This window comes from Quercus robur, chromosome 8 (genome assembly GCF_932294415.1).
Source record: "Quercus robur chromosome 8, dhQueRobu3.1, whole genome shotgun sequence".
Taxonomy (NCBI): Eukaryota; Viridiplantae; Streptophyta; class Magnoliopsida; order Fagales; family Fagaceae; genus Quercus; species Quercus robur.
The window spans coordinates 51,126,809-51,147,410 of NC_065541.1; the positions used below are offsets into that span (position 1 = coordinate 51,126,809).

General features: G+C 32.7%; 1 pseudogene; it reads right to left on the reverse strand.

The window, feature by feature from the left end:
• Positions 1 to 1,704: 1,704 nt before the first annotated feature.
• LOC126696904 (U-box domain-containing protein 33-like) lies at positions 1,705 to 19,914 on the reverse strand (annotated as a pseudogene).
• Between the last annotated feature and the right edge of the window lie 688 nt (positions 19,915 to 20,602).

The following is a 20,602-nucleotide window of genomic DNA, read 5'->3' on the forward strand; positions in this document are numbered from 1 at the left end:
ATGAAACATATTGATAATGAAATTTTTTGTGTTTATTAATTTGTAGAGTATCAGAAAAAAAAAAAAAATTCAGGGTAGTAATTTTTTAATTGTTGTATCCCATGTGATTGGTAAAATTCCTTTTTGAAATCTTATGTGTTATTTCAAATCTGTTTGTTATTTTTGTTTTGGTCATTCTATTACAAATAATTGGCATCTCTACCACCAGATTTTTAGCTAATCTAAGCTTTCTTAGTAAGCTTTTACTTTACTTAGTTGATCATTTTTAAGGAAAACAATACAATATTTCTTAGGAATTCAAAAGGTAAGTTAGCAAAAATATTCATTTTTAATCAAATTTATTTATATTATTTTGTTTATCATTAAAAGTAAATAAATTTTAGAAAATATTCTTTTAGTTTTGAACAAATTTTCTTAAACCCAATTTGTTTTTTCTACCTTATAATCCAAAATACTGAAAAACATATCCAAAAAATTAATAAAACTCAACAAAACTACTATTCAAAATTAAAAATAAAGGGGAAAAAAACTCATATCAAAGTCAAACACCTTCTAAATATGTAAAACATATAAAACGTGATATGAACAAGCCAAATATTCAATGCATAATCAAATTCAAAATTTTTAATAAGACTTTAAAGTCATTCAATATTTTAAAACATACAAATAAATGTGAAGTCAAATTCAAAATGTGATGCGATCACTGTCATTTCATATACACTATGAAATCAATTGTTACAACATACAAATAAATGTTTAATAAAATTTTTAAAAATTACAAATTACAAATAAATGGGAAATCAAAATTAAAGTCTAACTCTTTAAAAATGAAGGGATAGTGATAGATGAATGGTGATTATAATCAATTTCTCTTTAAGAAGAAATTATATGAGTCATGGTAGAAGTGATTATAGTAATATTTTCTTCTCTTTTTTAAAAAAATGAAAAATTGTCATAGTAGAAGTGATTATAGTAATATTTTCTTTTCCTTTAAAAAAAAAATGAAAATTCAAGTTAACTTATGGTATTAGCACAAAAGACCACCTTGTATCCCATGCTATTCATATTAAAATTGAAATTTAATGTTGAAAGGAGCTTTCAATATAAACAATAGACAATTAGAGTTTATGGTGGAGTGTAGTGCATCACCGCATCATATTGGCCAAAAATAATTAATTTTGCAATAGAACTTACATATTGACTTTTGTTTCTTAATAAAACTTACAACTTTCTTCTTAAAAAAAAAAAAAAAAAAAAATTCTTATTGGTTCTTATAACTAGTAATTATAAGATGTACTAGATAAAAATATCTAATATCTAATAGTCTCAAGCATCATAAATAAAGATGAATTCATTATATATATATATATATATATATATATATATATATATATATATATATATTTATTTATTTATTTCTTAAAAAAGAGAGATATAGATTTGATATTTAGATTTTTTTATCCATCCAATTATAGCTTCAAGTTCTTTGAGATTTCGAGTTATTTCCCATTGGAATGTTGAGAAGAGAAAGCGGCTGGAACAACCTAATTTTCAAGATGAATTCTAGGTTATGAACAACCTAACACTCGTTCATAGGCCAATTAAAGGCTGTTTGATTAGGACAAGAAATTTAAGAGGACCTGAGCTTGACAAGTGGTATCCATAAGGATAAAAGATTATAAGTACTCAAGACATTGTATATGATTGAATTATAATCCAAAACAATAGAGTACGTGCTCCCTTTAATAAGTCATAATATTACAGGATATATACATAGGAGGATGTGATCACCATAGATAAGCCAGGCTAAGCCGAAATCCTTTGCATTTTTTTGGGGTCTACAATACAATAGTATGAAGGTGTCTGATAATGTTTTTAAGAATTCAAGCTGATTAAGGATGAGCCTCCACAAGAAGTAGCCCTCATTGTCTGAATCTGAAGTACCTGCCAGACTTCTGACCCAAGGTCTGGCCTGCATTTCCTGTACGTGTCACAACACTTCAATGCCAAGCGACCCAACTGTTCAGCCTGCACCAATGGTCAGTCTCCAGCCAAAGGATCCAAGAGAGCTTTCAAATTTCCTGTGTTTATGGCATATTCCACTTCCGTTGTTATCCCAAGGGCTGATCTCCCAGTCAACAGTTGTAACAATATGATCCCAAAAGAATAAACATCTGATTTTATAGTGAGCTCTCCTGTGTGAACGAAATCAGGATCCATATAAGGAATAGTGCCATTCTGGATGGTCCTATGACACAATGTTGTGTCGCTAGAACTTTCACGTAGTATACGACAGATTCCGAAGTCACTAAGCTTGCTAATGAAGGAAGCATCAAGGAGGATATTGGAGGGTTTCAGATCAGCATGTACTATGTTGTGGGAATGAAGAAAGACGAGGGCAGAGCACAATTCAGTGGCAAGGCGTATCCGAGTTTGCCATGATATGGGGGGAGTATTGTTTCTACAGCGGAGTCGATCTTCAAGGCTTCCATTGGAAAGAAGCTCATAGATGAGAGCGTAAACTTCTGGGCAAGATCCAATGAGTTTTACTAGATTGGGATGCTTCAACTTACTCAACACATTAACCTGGTTATATACAATGTGAAACTTGTAAGCAAATCTATGTATGTATTAGTAGCCAAAACTCAGAGAAAATTTAATTAGATTTTAATTAGAATTTTAATTTTATGCCAAGTGAATTATTGAGTGAAAAAAATTTAAAAATCCAAATCCAATTAGATTTTAAATTGGATTTCAATTGGAGTCCAATTTTCCTCCACATGTTCATCTAAGTTTTTAATTTTTTTGGGAAGTGAATTATTAGGTGCAAAAATCGAAGAGTTTACAACGAATTAAATTCTAAATCATATATATATATATATATATATATATATATAATGAGAAACCATTACATATTTTAAAAATATATGATTTTAAAAAATGTGTAAGTTAATACCATATATAATTTGAACATCCTCTAAAAAAATATATAATTTGAACTGTATAATTGTTATTTTTTAAAATTGTACCGGTGCATATATACGGGGTTACACATTAGTTGTTATAATGAAAAAAAAATATTGTGAATTAGTACTATTATAATGAAAAGAAAAAAAATATATATATACTGTTGCAAGAATGAAATTAGTTATACCTATTTCTCGTGAAATATTTTGACCCAAAAAAAAAAAAAAGAAGCTTTATGTTCAAGTACACAAAAATAGATAAATGCAACATATATCCTGATCCCATAGTCAATTTCATTATCCTTCAGTATTTGCTAGAGCCATGAAAGTGAGAACTACTAACTAAATATTGAAGATTAGAGACTATTAGGTTTTGGTTTTAGGTTGGCAAATTGTGAGCAAAATTGTCTTATATTGAGACTTAGAGCATTCCCATCAAAGATCTTAAAAGCTAAAAATGCTATCTTTTAGCATCTTATTCCAAAAAAACACACTACAACAAAGGTTCTATTGTTAAAAATTTTAGACACTAAGCTACAGTGGACTGCTATTTATGACAATCCACTGTAGCTCAAATCTTATAAAAATAATATTTTTTTAATACATTTTCAATTAAAATATTCTCACACACACACACACACACACACACACACACTATTCTTTCTTTTTCTTCTTACTCTGGACTCTCTTTTCTCTCTTCTTTCTCATTTTCTTCTCTCTTTCACTGGTTTCTATCTTCTCTATCTTTTTTCTGTCTTTCTCACTGGTTCTACTTCTCTCTATTTCTTCCTCTCTCCAACCCTCTCACCCTTGCCTTCTCTTGCTCGTCCCTCTCTCTCTCTCACCGATTTCCCATGGGTGCGAGTCACAGTGCTTTGGTAGTCATTGTGGGTCACTTGGTCATGTTGGGTTTGGGTCATGGGTCACGGGTCACAGTTTGGAGGTGGATCGGATTTGGTGGTGGGTGAAATTTTGTGATGGTTGGATTTTGTATTTGTGATGGTGGTTGTTTTGTGATTTGTGATTTGGTGGCTGGGTTTTTGTTTTGTGATTGGTGATTTGGTGATTTGTAATGGCTGGGTTTTGGTGGTTGTTTTGTAATTGGTGATTTATGATGGCTGGGTTTTGGTGGTTGTTTTGTGATTAGTTGTTTGATGGCTGGGTTTTGTGATTTGGTGTTTGTTTTGTAATGGTGGTGGCTAGTGGTGGGTTGATTTTGGGTTGGGGTTTATGGTGGTGGCAGGTGGGTGGGTGATGGTGGCTAGTGGTGACTGTGGGCTTGCTGGGTTTATAGTGGTTTGCTTTTGTTTGTGATTTTGGTATGTGGTTGGGGGTTGGGTGGTGGTGGTGGTGGTGGCTATGGCTGTGGGTGGTCGTGGCTGTGGCTGTGGCTGTGGTTGTGGCTGTGGGTTTGGGTTTCGGTTTGTGGGTAGTGGAAGAGATGAGATTGAGAATAAAAAATAATATTTTAATAAAATAATAAAAAATATAAAATCTTTAATGCTGGGTGTATTGTAAAATGAGTTGTTAAAATAGATAAAATAGGTTTTTGAGATGCTAAATGCTAAAATTTTTGAGATCTTTGATGGGAATGCTCTAAAAGTGTGTATCCATAAACAAGGCTTCTACCCAAATGCTAGAATTCACTTTTAGAAAACCACAATACACGTGTGAAAGACTTTTGGAGTTCTAATAATGGTGGTGATTGAAGTTGCTGCAATTCTAATTTTCTCAAGTGCTAGACCAAAATCTTCAAATGGGTACTTGAAATTGTGTATGAGAGATTCATGTGCACCATCTCATAACTGAATAAGTCTTTGGATTTGGAGTTGCGTTGAGTAACGCTACTAAATTTTTTACTAGGAATATGGTTATTCATTTGTAAAACTTAGTAGATATGTTTTTGCCTTAGGGTTGCTAGGTGAAACACTTTAGGAGTTTTTACTTTAGAATTTCTATTCCATTAATTTTTTTTTGCATGACTATATTGTTGTCTTTTATATTTTTTATTGTTTTTATTCTTGCACAATATTAATGGTGATTTTTTGACACTATTTAAGGACATACATAATTGGACTAGGGAAATATATGGCTTTAAAACTTGGCTAACAGGGTCTAAAACCAACAAAGATAGTAACCAACTAGACTCAACGTATGCATATATAAAAATCAAGATGGGCCTGTTGGTTAGGGATTTCAAACAACAATTTTCAATGTTTAAATATGGAAAACTATAGGCCTAAAAAAACGTGTTTAGTAGAAAATTTCATTCAGGAGTGTTTGAGTTACATTTCTCATTTTAGAGTGTTTGAACACTGTATTTAGAGAACTCATCTATACAAGCTTTTAGTTTTCACATAACATTGCTTAATAACACTTTTGTAAATATGTTGAAAACGGTTGGCCTTGATCGATCACTTGATAAGACTACAAATACACATACCAAATTGTAGGCCTCACCTAATGAGAAAATTTTCTCTCTTTTCAAATAAAATAATAATCCTTTTACTATACTCATTGGTTAAAAAAAAAAAAGAAATACACATACCAAACACATAATTATGATTTTTCACATTTTAAAATATGTTATTTGAAACATGGTACCAAACACATTTTTTGCATTATAAATACTTTAAACACGAGTTTTCATAATATTTTTTAAACTATAATTTTCACATCATTTTGAACATAACTTAAAATTTGCTACCAAACAGGCCACATAATACATTTGGGCATCTATTCTTATATAACTGAAATGCACCAAATATGCAAATTGCACTCAGGCAAACAGTGGTTAGTGATTTAAGTATTTAACATTTATTTAATTGAGACATTTAACTAAATACTATTATGAACAACACTAACCATAGCTCTAAAATTTTTAGAGTCAGATTATGAATCCTCAAGAAACTAAATGGTACATGTATACTTTTCCACCATTCTATAAAATTTGAAGTCATACTAATTTATGTTACTTTTTTTCTTATGAGAAATATTATGTCTATAATATTTTCACAACAAATCTTATGTGGCAGGTTGTTACAGGTTGTTATTGGTAGAGTAGAAAAGTAATTTTAGTGATAGGTTCAAATTAGAACTAATAACAACTAATCACCTATGATTTGTTGTGAAAATGTTGTGCATGCAACATTTTTTTTATTATTGATATGTTATTTTTGGATTGAGATCTTCTAAAGTTCTTAGGGTACTCTATCATGTAGAGTTCTTTTAAATATGATATTATTGTTAGTAGAATACTGACATGTTAAATATAATATCATAGAAGAGTGGTTAAGATTTAGAGAAATCTACTGGTGGAGTACCATAGGAAATCTAGAGGATCCGAATCCATATATATAATATATAAATGGTAGAGACTCTTGGGTTTTCATTCCCATTTTTTTAGTCTTCTATTAATTTTATTAAAATTAAGCATATACATGTTTTTTTTTTACATGGTTGGCACTTAGGATCATAAAATATGATTTTTATATGTTCCATTTCAGTCCAACTTATGCTTTGAAATTAACAACCAAAACAATTTGTGGAACAAATTAATTGAAAAATGAAGAGGGGAAGGAGAAGATGATTTCATGTTTTCTTAGAAGGGTAATTATTGGGTACTCTCAAAGTGCCATAAATGCATATTCCCCTTTCACATAACTGTGAGTTTCACTAATTAAATCTATGATGGGATCCACAATTCATGTGAGAGAGGGGAATACGGATTTATGGTACTCCCAGAATATTTAATAATTTTCCTTCTTTAGAAACCTATTTAGGTAAAAGAGGTGAGACAATAATTATCATTTATGAGTAGTTATTTTTTAAACCATTATTTTAGGGGATTTGTTAGTGGATTAATGATATGAAAAAATCTGGACCTTTTATTGTAAATAAATAGTTAAGATTAATAAAACTCTATATAGTAGAGGTAGAGTATCTTAAGAACTCTAGAAGATCTCAATTCATTATTTCCTACTACCTATAAAATGTACCAAAATAGAAAACCTTCTACTATTAAATGGTTAATGTTTAAACTATCATACCTCCTGATGAAATTCTGAGGGCCCTTGCGAACTTCCGGGTTGTAAGATTTTTATAGCTACCTGGGTGCAACGCAGGAAACCTTTAAAGATGTTCCCATATCCTCCTTTTCCAATTTTCAGAGATGGATCAAAGTTTCGAGTAGCTTCTTTTATCTCTGAGAACGAGAACTCACTGAAGAATTGAGGCATACCTGTGCATGAGGCCACTACTCCTTGCTTTCTTCTCAGCTCTTCAGCTTCTTTCAGTGCAGTGTCATACTTAATTTGCATCTCATCCCGTTCTCTTTTATAAACTTGCGATAGTTCCAAAACATTCATAATTCTCAGCTCCAACCCCCTTACAGATTGATGAGATTCTTCCACTTGACTCTCCAATAGTGATATCTGATTTTGGTAAATCTGGAGTTCTCTCATGACTTGGTCTCGCTCATGCTTCACCTTTTCAGGTTCTTCTCTCTCTTTTGCTCGTACTTTCTCTATTTCTTTTTTGCATTTCAAGTCCTCAGCATATAAACTCTCTGATGCTTTAGCCTGTAAATTGAATTAATTATTCACCTTTTAATGTTTTGGGTTTTCACTTGTTAATCTGTCTACAATATATAGAACTACTTTAAAAGTTACGTTTAAAATACCAGAAAAATCACTATAAGGTTTAGAGAAAATCACTAAATATATGTGGCGATTGATTAAAACACTTCAATCACAGGAAAAATCAACTATCTAATTGAGAAAATGTTAGCAAATGGTTATTTGCAAGTGTTTAGGTGGTCATTTTTTTGCCAAAATTAAAATGGGACACACTTGCCACTTGTGGTGGATCCGATTTGGGAAATGTTCTTCTTCATAATGAGATTAACGAGATTAACGTCATGTGGTCAGTTGTAAAAAAGAAAAAGAGAAAAAGAAGCGACTAAAAAAAATAACTCCCAAAGTGCCCTCTTGAACATGGTTTAAAGCAATAAAATCTTTGAGACTCACATAAGAAAGAAAATTAGACATTTTATGAGTTTATATACTCGTGGGCATGAGTCCATGTGGGCTATCCAATATTAAATAATTTTTTATTATTTTATTTAAGTGTCAATTTATTGCATAGTATTTTTTTTTTATTCTTAAACATTATGTATGTTCATGTTGCACCTTTTTCTAAAATGGTGCAAGTTTGTTTATAAAATAATGAGTCCGTCATTCTATTTTGGTTCTTTTTTACCTGCAATTAATTTTCATGCATAGAGTTTAAGAGAGAGAAAGTGACAGTTTTGTTCGTTGAGCATTCAGATTATTTGTGCTTCTCTCCCTTATTTGGTGTGATCATTGTATCTTGGGAGATAGATGCCTGAGAGACTCAATTTAAAGCATCACTGAAGAAATAATGTGAGGGCTAAATCTATGTTAAGGAGATAATGTTAAACACTAGACTTGTTCAAATTTACATTTATCATTTTGCTTTCATCCAACCCATGAGTATATTTAATTGTTCTTAATTATTTTATGCATCACAAGATTTACTTTGTTTGTTTGTTTTTGGTTAGAGAATCTGCATGTTGTTATTGTTTATTGCAGATTGGCGGATTTGGGTTTTGTGTGATATTCTTTCACTTGGAATAACAAAAGACCGGGGTTGGAAAACACTAAGGAGAGGTTGGATAGAGTGGTGGCTAATACGGGGTGGAAGGAAAAATTCCAAGAAAGCTTGGTCACTCATCTATTTTCTCATGCTTCTGATCATAGACCAGTTTTGCTACATGCTCGGTCTGTACTGAGATACCGGGGGAGAAACACAAGAGCATTCCGGTTTGAAGAGGCTTGGTTGACCCAGGATGGTTGTGAGATGGTCATTAGGGAGGCTTGGAGGCTAGCAGGAAACACAGAATCGGGGTTGCTGGGAGTTAAAGAGAAAATTAGCAAGTGTGGTTCAGATTTGCAGGTTTGGGGTGCTTCTAAAACTCACCCAGATGAGGTGGAAATTAAGAGAATCCAAAAAAGGGTTGAGGAGTTGAGCATGGCTGACCCAACAGTGGAGAATAGAGATGAGTTCCTGGCTGCAAGTAAGAGTCTTGATGATCTGCTACTTAAACAGGAAATTTACTGGGCACAAAGGTCAAGGGTCTCTTGGTTGAAGCATGGAGACAGAAATACTAAATATTTTCACTCCAAAGCCTCTCAAAGGCGGAGGAGAAATTTTATCCATAGGGTTAGAGATCAGAATAATGACTGGGTGGAGGAACCAGAAAGGGTGGTAGGTGTGGCAATTAAGTATTTTGAGAATATTTTCCGATCAGGTACATGCCAAAGAATGGAGGAATGTCTCAATGCAGTGCAACAAAAGGTGACCTCTGATATGCAAGAAGCCTTGTCCAGGGAATATAGTGCAGAGGAAGTGAAAGCGGCATTGTTCTAGATGGGACCAACAAAGGCGCCTGGACCAGATGGTATGAATGCTCTTTTTTACCAGAAATATTGGCATATAGTGGGTGATGATGTGACTGCAGCTGTTTTAGATTTCTTGAATTCTGGTTCTATGCTTCCTGATATTAATTTTACTCATATCATTCTTATCCCTAAAGTGAAATCTCCTGAAAGAATGTCTGATTTTAGGCCTATTAGCCTTTGTAACGTTATTTATAAAATTATATCTAAAGTTATGGCTAACAGATTGAAACAGATTCTTCCTCAGTTGATTACTCCCTCTCAAAGTGCTTTTGTACCAGGCAGACTGATTACTGACAATGTCCTTGTTGCATATGAGACCTTGCATGCCATGCATTGCAGGAGAACAGGCAAGAAAGGTTCTTTAGCTATGAAGCTGGATATAAGCAAGGCGTATGATCGAGTTGAATGAGATTTTTTGAAGGGCATAATGATCAGGCTGGGCTTCCCCCAAGTATGGATTGAGAGGGTGATGTGCTGTGTTTCTACACCTTCTTTCTCAGTGTGTATCAATGGCAAAGCCTATGGAAGAATTTCACCATCCAGGGGTCTTCGTCAAGGTGACCCATTGTCTCCCTATTTATTCCTGTTGTGTGCAGAGGGGTTTTCAGCTTTGCTGGCCAGATCAGAAGAGGAGGGGCGGCTTACTGGAGTGGCAGTTTGTAGAAGTGCACCCCGGATTTCCCATCTCCTTTTTGCAGATGACTCTCTACTCTTCTGCCAAGCTTCTCAGGAGGAAGTGTAGTGTGTGACAGATATTCTTCAGCTTTATGCAGATTTTTCTGGCCAATGTATAAATTTTGAAAAATCTTCTATTTATTTTAGTAGTAATACAGATGGTGACCGGAGAGATTTCATAAAAAATATGTTGGGGGTCAAGGAGGTGAACAGGTTCGAATCATATTTGGGGTTGCCTACTCTTATTGGTAGATCAAAGTATCAAGCCTTTTCTTTTTTGAAGGATAGAGTCTGGAAGAAGATGCAAGGTTGGAAAGGGAAGATGTTCTCGAGAGCAGGCAAAGAAGTTCTGATTAAAGCTGTAGCTCAATCCATCCCCACATACATTATGGGAGTGTTTCTTTTGCCGGCTAAACTTTGCAATGAGCTTAATGCCCTATGTGCAAGGTTTTGGTGGGGTCAAACTGGGGAGGAAAGGAAAATTCACTGGAAAAATTGGGGGGTGCTAACTCGATCAAAAAAGGAAGGAGGAATGGCTTCCGTGATTTGAAGGATTTTAACTTGGCTATGCTTGCCAAGCAAGGGTGGAGATTGATTCAAGATAAAGACTCTTTGCTTTACAAGTGTTTTAAGGCACGGTATTTCCCTCGATGCACCTTCTTAGAGGCTACGGATGTGCCTAATAGCTCCTATGTGTGGAAGAGTTTAAGGGCAGCCCAACCAATTCTTAAAAAAGGTTGTTGTTGGAGAGTGGGAGATGGGGCTGCAATTAAGGTTATGGCGGACAAATGGATTCCGAATCAAGTCACAAATCGGGTGCTTCATACACCGGTAGAGGAGGAATGGGAGTGGAGAGTTTCTAACCTTATAGATTGGAGGATGAACACTTGGGATCGTGCGATGATAGAGGCTAATTTTCATAGCTCTGATGCAGAGGCTATTCTCCGTATTCCATTAAGTCGTAGATATGTGTCTGATATGGTTTTTTGGTTGCATACCAAAGATGGGGACTACTCGGTCAAATCAGGATACCACATTGCAAGACTATTAGCCAAGCAGGAAGCTGATTTGGGTGAAAGCTCAAGGGAGGTGATGGGAAGTTCTATATGGGTGAAGCTGTGGAAGCTTAAGATCCCAAATAAAATTAGAGTTTTTGGTTGGAGAGCTTGCCTGGACGTACTGCCTACCCGAGCTAATTTAGCTCGTCGAAAAATTCTTGCTGATGACAGATGTGGTGTGTGCCTTCAGGCCAAGGAATCCGGGTATCATGTCTTGTGGGAGTGTGGGTTAGCCCAAGATATCTAGGCTGGTAGTTCGCGCCGACTGCAAAAAGGAGTGCCTGGCTTTGATGACATGGTGCAGCTGGTTGAGCATATGCAGAACCATTTAACAAATGAAGAGCTGGAATTTTTTTGGGTTCAATGCTGGTTTATTTGGAACCAACGTAATGCAGTCGTACATGGAGGAGTTATTCAAGAACCTGGACGTCTAAATCAGCGAGCCAAAGATTTCTTATAGGAGTTCCGGGCTGCCCAGCTTCGCCTATCTGTTTCGGGCACACATACTTTTGCGCAGAAATGGCGTCCTCCAACTGGATCCTCATACAAATTGAACTTTGACGCGGCTATGTTCTCTGATACAAGCTCATCTAGATTTGGTGCTGTGATCCGTAACAACCTGGGGGAAGTTATGGCTACTACGTCAGCCAAAGGACCGAGTGTGGTTAACAGCGAGGAGGCAGAGGTACTTGCTTGCCGGAGAGTGTTGGAGTTTGCTGTTGATGCCGGGTTCGAGGAGCTGATGGTTGAAGGTGACAACTCCACGGTCATAAGGTGCATATCTTCTATACGGGCTTTTCGGTCTAGGCTGGGAAATGTTTATGCAGACATCCATGTCTTGGTTGCTGGTTCCAGATGCAAGTCTTTTACCTGTGTTAAACGTGAAGCCAATTCAGCTGCTCATTCCTTAGCTAGATATGCTAGGTATATTGATGGGGACATTTTTTGGATGGAGGAAACTCCACCCCCTGCCCTTGAGGCCGTGTATTTGGACTTTGTTTCTCTGAATGAATGAAATTCTGTTGGTTCGGTTTCAAAAAAAAAAAATTACATAAATAAATTAATTTTTGCCATATATCCAATAGAAAAGGGGAAAGAAGTTGCACTTGCACTAATAAGTAATTAGGACTTGACCGTGCTTATAGCCTTAGTTGCATCTCTTTCTGCTTTCCTATATTTGAGTGTCACTTGGAATGCTTCTCTCTTAGCACTTTCAGCCTCCGCCATCACTTGTTGAGGTTGATTATAAAGAGTATAATATATACCTCCATCCTGAATCCACTAAGACAATTAGTGTTGGGTTATAGATTGATACTAGTTAATTAATTTAATTGTCTAAGTTGATTAATCAGGTCAAATTATATGCAATATTGTGAAAGCACGAACAAATCACCAAATAATCTAGAGTGAAGTGGAAAATAAATTGACATGAAAATTTGTTGACTAACAGGAAAAACCTCTCACAAAACAAAAACCTCACATGGTAAATTTTAGGTCACTAATCTCAAGAATCACTAATCAAAATCAAGAGATTACAAGTATAAATAATTTTACCCCAAATCTGGCTTACCCCAAATCTAGATTCTCAATTGGTCTTGATTTTGTAGAGACTTCTTCCCTTTGCATGCATGGATTCTAGTACGTGACTAACTCCCAACAACTTGAAGCTTGTTGTTTGATGCAAAGATTTTCAATACACTTGAAGAAAAGGAAGCACTTGGTCACAATACCCTAATGCATATAAGAATGCAGTAGCTTCATGATAAGTGTATTGATTTTCTATATGTGATGACGGCTATAAAATAATCATTTTATATCATGTAGTAGTTTAGAGAATGACACCCTAGATAGCCAAGTCATCATGGACCAAAAATCAGATCTGGAATTTCTGGATCTATGGAGCTTGATAGACTAAGTAGTATCGAGAGATATCAAGGTTTATTAAGTCTCGATAGCAGTTGTATCGAGCTTGTGTCGAGGTTCACAATTTTTAGCTTTTCTCATTTGTTTTTTTGTGCAGTCTTCATGTTTTCAATAATACCAATTGTCTATCACCGCGCACTCTTGGAGCAGTGGTCACTCTACAAATATAAGTGCTTATGGGGCGTGAGGGGTAAGGATTGGTATTCAAGTCTTCAAGAGAGAGTTTCACACAAATACATTTAGATTGGATTAGAGTAGAATTTTTATCTTGTATATATATATATATATATATATATATATATATATATATATATAAATAATAATACCAATTGTCTAGTTTATAAAATATACTTCATGATATTCTAAAATTCACTTAAAACTACCCAAATACAAGTAAAATGCATTTTGTCAAAGAAAATACTAACTACTAAAAAATATGACTCTAACAAGTGCTCTAAACACAACTTTCAAAAATCTGAACTCAAAAATCCAAGTCTTCGGGAGGGAGTTTCAGACACATACATTTAGATTAGGCTAGAGTAGAATTTCTATCTTATATAAAAAAATAAATTAATAATACCAATTGTCTAGTTTATAAAATATACTTCATGATATTCTAGAATTCACTTAAAACTACCCAAATACAAGTAAAATGCATTTTGTCAAAAAAAAATACTAACTACTAAAAAATATGACTCTAACAAGTGCTCTAAACACAACTTTCAAAAATCTGAACTCAAAAATCCATACTTCTGCATTATCTATGGCATACATACGAAAGTTTTGAACGTACCACTGTAATATGAGCTCCACTAATACTCCCATCAGTAATCATGTTTGGTTTGGGTTGCAGTGATAAAGGTGAGACTCCTACAGTAGAAGAAAGAGTCAAAGGACTCCTTATCCTTAGTGACCCATTGCACTCATAAGCACACCCGTCTTCATCCAACTCGTTTATTGCAGCAACAGAAATCTCTTCATTGTTACCACTTCCTTGCATATAGTCACTAGCGTCTGGAGTTCTTTCTTGTAACAATGAAGATTCAGCCTCTACATCAGCTCCATTTAATAAGCTACCCTCCCTATTCCTATTTTGATACGATGCTTGCATCAATGATATTGTTGGATTTCAAGGTTACTTGAGCGAAGAAAAAACAAGGCAGATTATAGTTGAGTTTACTTGCATTAGTAGTAATTAATGATTTTCAAAATCTAGCACTTCAACTTTTTCTTTTCTTAAACAGTTTTCCAGGATTTTAAATCTCTTAGATTAAAAAATGTGTGTAAGATAATCAAATATTAATATCTATCTTATTTATTAAATGTTAAAATTTTAAGGTTTTTTTTTTTTAAATTTTATTTAAAAATGTACAAAAAAATGAGAATATGGCTTTTTTTTTGGCTGCTAATTAATGATGATTTCTGGTTTTCCAAATTCTATGTGTAGTATGTTCAATTTCTTGAATTTTTGTGAAAAATTATTTGTGTACATATAGGTATTGTAAAAAAAAAAAAAATATATATATATATATATATATATATAGAGAGAGAGAGAGAGAGAGAGAGATAGAGAGAGAATTAAAGAAAAATTATAGAAATTGTTTAATTTTTTTAAAGAAACTAGAAAGATTAATCTTTCTAGTTTTTCAAACATTTCGCTTTTGTATATACATATATAAACAATATTGTTTATATATCTATATATAAAAGTGAGACTTTTGACTTTTTGTTAATCACTCCTTACTATACCATATAGCTACATAAATTAATGCCACGTCTACGAGTAAAAACACAGAAAAATGTACATTTTCTTTTGGCGCTTAAGCAAACCGTTTTAGTACTATTTTTGGGCTACCGTTGGTGTTCAGTTGTACCATACCAGTAGGTGGTTATGAAAATGAAATATTCACCTTAAAAATTTAAAAAAAAAAAAAAAAAAACTACCTATGCTCTTCTTTCCCCTCTCTTGGGGGCAGTAGTTATAAATAAAATATCACTTCGATTTTATATCTTTCTCACTGTATGCTCTCCTTTCCCCTCTCTCTCCCTCTTTCCAAAATTTACCATTTGTAGGTGGACTTTTCTTTTTGGTAACTCCAGCTAGCAAAGCTCCAAAACATGTTCAAAGGTCAAATACCTTTTCTCAAATGTATGGCAAAAAAAAAAAAAAAAAAACAATTGGGTACAAATTAATGTAGTACAGTATTTGTATTATAAACTCAAAAGAGTAAGTTAAAAATCACTTAAAAAAATCAATTGATTCTATTTTCTAAAGTAGGGAAAAAACTCGACTAAAAGAAATTGCCAAATTACACCCATCCTAAACCCAAAACGATAGATGCATTGAAATTTTTTTAAAAGACCTGAAAGATTGTTTTTGCCCCTGAAATGTCCACTATGTTGATACTTAGATTATTGTAGAAAAGAGTAGTTCTATAAGAGAAGGATCAGATGGTGGGGAAAATAAAAAGTGAAAAAAAGGGGAAAAAAGAGAGCAGTTCTATGAAAAAAAAGTCATGTTAACAGATGCCCTTAGAGCATTAGCATCCGGGGATGCAAAAAAAAAAGAAAAAGAAAAAAAAGAAGCCTATTGAGAATCCTTAAACACTACTTTATCTATTTTACCAATCCATTTTACAACTCGCCCTACATCCTAATTTTTATTTTTACATACAACCCAATAAAATAATATAAACTACCTAATAAAATGATAATAAAGTATTATTCTCTCTCTCTTTTTTCCCACTCACTTTTTCTCTTCACACACTTTACAACCTATGAACAGTAAGATTGCATATATGCAACCTTACTATTCATAGGTTGCAAATTTTTTATTTTAATTTTACAAACTAGAATGGAGTAGGTTTTGGGTGGCTTAGATTGTAAAATAGCAACTAGGGGGTGTTTACACCTCCCAATTCTAGTGCTTTTAGGACAATTGTTAATAAATAATAATAAGAAAGTTTTGACACCACTTTCATGGAAACTATAAAAAATTATCAACAACATTTATTGTTTCATCATTTTCCCAATAAAATGTTTCTAAAAATAGTTCTTTAGGACATTGGTTAAAATTTCCTAAAACAAAGGAAGGTTCTTTATTTTATAAAAAATAAGTATTTTACAGGCTCATAGCACCTTGTCACCATTGTTCAAGCTTCAATCACCATTTGTCAAAAGTTGAGATGAATGCTTTTGCAAAATCTTTTGACAAAAAAAGAAGAAGAAGAAAGGAGTGCAAGATTTATTTATTTTTATTTGTAAAAAAAAAAAAAAAAACATTTTTATTGTTTTTGTGAGTGAGACTGAGAAGAGGGAGAGAAATAGATTTGTGAGGAGGAGAGATAAGGGAGAAGATGTAGCCCTATAGCTAGGATTGGGAAAATAAAAGATAAGGCACTAGGAAAGTAAAAAAAAAGAATGGATATGAGAACAATTCAAGATAAGAGTTAAATAAATAAATAAATAAATAACAAAGAGATAAAGATGAGAGAATTTAAAAACTTTAGGGAAGGAAAAAAATAGAAGAAAAAAAAAGGGAAAAAATGGAAGGGAGTTGGGAAATTTGAAAAGGAAAATTTAAAACTTTTTTTATCAACTACTTACCCACCCTAACGTCTCTTCAGAGGTTTTGATTTTTTATTTAAAAATTATAAATTAGGTTGAGTCATATTGGATTATCTACATTATTTTCTTTACATATTAATAACTTAAAAATACTTATTTTTACAGGTCTTGCTCTCATTTTTAGATAAACAACTGCAAACTTAATTACTACTACTCTAGGTTAATTTGTTAACAATTTCTTTAATTTTTTTTAATATTGTTTCTATTGCATGTGATTTTTAGGTATTGGGAATTATTATTAATGTCATCTTTAGCATAAATATTAGCTACACCAAATGGTTACTGACAGGAAAAAAAATACCAAATTATTATTCGTATTGGACTTATCATTATTGGTATTAGTATTTTTTTTTTCCATCTTAAATTGTAACTTTTATTTTCAAGTGCTTATTATTTTAAGTAAAGTGATAATTTAAAATTTTTGATTGACTTTTTCGTACATTGCATGGGTTAATGACTAGGTTGAGTCATATTGGATTATCTACATTATTTTCTTTACATATTAATAACTTAAAAATACTTATTTTTGCAGGTCTTGCTCTCATTTTTAGATAAACAACTGCAAACTTAATTACTACTACTCTAGGTTAATTTGTTAACAATTTCTTTAATTTTTTTTTAATATTGTTTCTATTGCATATGATTTTTAGGTATTGGGAATTATTATTAATGTCATCTTTAGCATAAATATTAGCTACACCAAATGGTTACTGACAGGAAAAAAAATACCAAATTATTATTTGTATTGGACTTATTATTATTGGTATTATTTTTTTTTTCCATCTTAAATTGTAACTTTTATTTTCAAGTGTTTATTATTTTAAGTAAAGTGATAATTTAAAATTTTTGATTGACTTTTTCGTACATTGCATGGGTTAATGACTAGTATATATATATATATATATATATAGTTGCAAAACTATCTCATTAAAAAAAGCTTCTTCTTCTTCTTCCTTTTTTTTTTTTTTTTTTTTTTTTTAAATTTTTTAAATTTTTTGTGGTTATAACTTTCTTTTGTTAGGGTTATTTTTTTTTAAATGATCAATTTTATAATATTTTAATAATAAATTATTATTAGATGAAAAAAAAGTCAAAAACACATAACCAAACACAATTTTAATAATAAATGTCATGCAAACCTTGTGTGGATTAGATGCCCTTTACAAATGAACTGTATGTGACATGACGCAGGTGCTTCTTGGCGTACATATATGGCTTTCTTAGATTCGAGGTCCATCATTTTTCTGTAAGTTAAGCTGTAGGGTAAGCAGTCTCCTTATATAGATACATATACAAGTTTCAATAAGTAGACCATTTTGCAAGATTGACTTATTTTAATGAAAAACATTTAAACTAAATTGGGGAATAATAAACCACACCGGGATCCAGGAAGACTTTGAATTATTCAAAAAAAAAAAAAATACACACACAAATAATGGAGCCATATTTTCCTACAAATCACAATGTGGATTTGAAAAGATATTAATTTACTTGTTATCAGAATATTCCAATAGAAAGATGCCACCATGTAATTAGAAGAAAATTTTAAATTCATAAAGATTAAATTCTACAAAAATATTCGGTGTAAAATCCCTATTTGTATATTCCAGCAATAAATTATAGACACTTTTTTAGATAGAAGAATAGATCAGTATTACGGTACAAACATCAATTTTAATAGAACATTTTTTTTTCTTTGGTGTTTTTCTTCTTCATAGATATTTTTCAAACTGATAATACCTTGAATAGTTCTTGTCGGCTGCTGCTCCCATAACAAGCTTCTTGATTCCATGCTGCGAGATCAGTTCCACAATTCCTTTTTCAATGCAATCCATTACAGTATGTACTTGCACCACTTGTACCTAAATTTAATGCCATCGTCCCCAAAATAAATCAAAAAAATTCAATCAGTCATTTTAAAAAGGAATTTTTTGGATTTTTAAATCATCAATCCCAAAAGTTGGAAGTAAACTATAATAACGTATCAAGCACAATATATCACATGACTGGTCATAACAATACATGGCATCCTTTAGAAATGAAAAAAAAAAAAAAAAAAAATCATTTCATAAAAACCATTTAGCTTCATATATAATTCTCGATTCCAGAAATATTTTTTTATTTAATAAAAAAAGGAAATACAACAATAATAATTAGCTGCAGAAATATAGCAAAAAGGAACATAAGAAGTCGTACACCTATTTGGCGGCAGATAAGAAGGTACTCATCCAGGATCTTTAGCATATTTTCCCTTTCCGTTTTCCAGTAAGCCTCGACTTGATATTCGTCCAGTGAGCTTGCTGGAAATCTCATACCCACTGCAAACCAAGTTAAAACATTAATCTCAATGATTAGAAATCAAATACAAAACCATTTTACACATTCCCAATATATCTCAAATTGTATTCATGAAAACAGAAAATTTTCTAGATGGGATTGTTTGTGCAAGATTATATGGCTAAATTTAGGTGCGGCCTGACTTACTCGTTGGGATTGTTTGTGCTGGCTGATGAACGTGAAGGAGGCAAATCTTCTTCCCTCTTGAGTTGCGCAATGCCCATTTTAGGGTCAATATGCTTTCCTTCATGATATCTCCCACAGCAACATATATTTTATCTTCGGTTATACGTGGCGCCACCGGTTCCTCTATTATCTCTTGGCTATATGCCTCAACCATTGGAGCCCTGAAGTGATGAAACCCAATTTGGGTGCTTGCAGGGCATAGGACTCACCACAGGTCCACAGCCATGGCAAGAAATATTGTTGGAAAAGTCTATGATTATTGTACGGAAACTAGCCACGGCTTCTTCCCATAGACACATTACTATTATTCATTTTCTCTAAAACTCTCTATTTCCAATACCCAATCCACCTTCTTTCCCCTCTCTCTTTATCAAAATCACAAACAACCCAGTCCAACTTTCTATCCTTAGATTCAAAAATAAAAACGTTCTATCTTTAGAAAACAAACCTTTTCAAAGAACTTGCATAGTTACAAACAATCTAAAAAAAAAAAAAAAACCCTTTATTGCTTCAAGAATTGAAAAACCTGACGGCTTTTAGGAACTTCAGAAATTTAAAGGATGCCCACAATTAAAATAAGGACATTCAAAGGAATCACGAAATGGTGAGCTAGAAAAGCCTTTAGGCTACGAAATATCTGATTGACAATGCAAGAGAATGCTTGTCTTAAAGCTAGAATGAGTTTACCATATATATATACACACATAGAGCGCTTCTTTCAGTAAGCCGATAATTTATTTATTTATTTATTTATTCTTTAAAAAAAAAAAAAGAAAAAAAGAAAAAAAGAAACTTCAACTTCTATCCTAAAGAAGAAAGAAAGTTTTCATTTGGAATTTGAAGCTTGAAAGTGTATACATGAGATTAGAATTCGGTGCAATACTTAGGGTGCAATTCACCAACTTTGTATCACAAAGTTTTTTTGCTTTTTACTTTTTCAATTTTTACTTTTTACTTCTCATAAATTTTTTCTAAACTTTTTTTAACCAATGGTTGAGATTAAAAGTTACTTTTTGCAACTATCAATTTCAACTATTTATGGTAATTGCATTAGGATTGAAAATTACTTTTTACAATTATCAATTTCAACTATTCATAGTAATTGCATTATGAGAAATACCTTACATTGTCAAATCTATCATGCTCTAAGAGAAGATTGTACGTGTCACTCTCTCTCTCTCTCTCTCTCTCTCTCTCTCTCTCTCTCTCTCTCTCTCTCTCTCTCTCTCTCTCTCTCTCTCTCTCTCAAATCAAATCAAATCAAATCAAATCAAATGTATAGAAATGATGGATCTTCGTGAAAGTTAAGACCGGCTCAAATTTGAGTGAAAGTATATATCATTAATTG